Source organism: Arachis duranensis, chromosome 3 (assembly GCF_000817695.3).
Source record: "Arachis duranensis cultivar V14167 chromosome 3, aradu.V14167.gnm2.J7QH, whole genome shotgun sequence".
Taxonomy (NCBI): Eukaryota; Viridiplantae; Streptophyta; class Magnoliopsida; order Fabales; family Fabaceae; genus Arachis; species Arachis duranensis.
Window position 1 is genome coordinate 71347253 of NC_029774.3, and position 1098 is coordinate 71348350.

Consider the following 1098-nt stretch of genomic DNA (forward strand, 5'->3'; position numbering starts at 1 on the left):
AGTTCCAACATGGGACAACTAAGGGGGGAGCACTAAGAACATTCCATCCTCCTCCATAAAATTAGAGAAGATCAAAGAATCATGAGAGAGGAGCAACAAAGGCAAGGAAGAGACATTGAAGAGCTCAAGCACTCCATAAGATCTTCAAGAGGAAGAACAAGCCACCATCACTAAGGTGGACCCGTTCTTTAATCTCCTTGTTCCTTATTTTCCTGTTTTTCGAAAATTATGCTTATGTTTACCTATGTTTGTGTCTCATGATCATTAGTGTCTTAGTGTCTATGCCTTAAAGTTATGAATGTCCTATGAATCCATCACCTTTCTTAAATGAACAATGTTCTTAATTGAAAAAGAGAAGAATTGCATGAATTTTAAATTTTATAACAGATTAATTATTTTGATGTGGTGGCAATATTTTGGTTTCTGAATGTATGCTTAAACTGTGCATAAATATTTTGAATTTGTTGTTCATGAATGTTGGCTCTTGAAAGAATGATGAAAAAGGAGTCATGTTACTGAGGATCTGAAAAATCATAAAAATGATTCTTGAAACAAGAAAAAAGCAGTGAATACAAAAAAAAAAGGAAAGAGAAAAACGAAAAAAAAGAAATAAAAATGTGATCCAAGGCAAAAAGAGTGTGCTTAAGAACCCTGGACACCTCTAATTGGGGACTCTAGCAAAGCTGAGTCACAATCTGAAAAGGTTCACCCAATTATGTGTCTGTGGCATGTATGTATCCGGTGGTAATACTGGAAGACAAAGTGCTTTGGGCCACGGCCAAGACTCATAAAATAGCTGTGTTCAAAAATCATCATACTTAACTAGGAGAATCAATAACACTATCTGGATTCTGAGTTCCTATAGAAGCCAATCATTCTGAATTTCAAAGGATAAAGTGAGATGCCAGAACTATTCAGAGGCAAAAAGCTAAAAGCCCCGCTCATCTAATTAATACTGATCTTCATAGATGTTTTTAGAATTCATTGCATATTCTTTTCTCTTTATCTTATTTGATTTTCAGTTGCTTGGGGACAAGCAACAATTTAAGTTTGGTGTTGTGATAAGCGGATAATTTATACGCTTTTTGGCATTGTTTT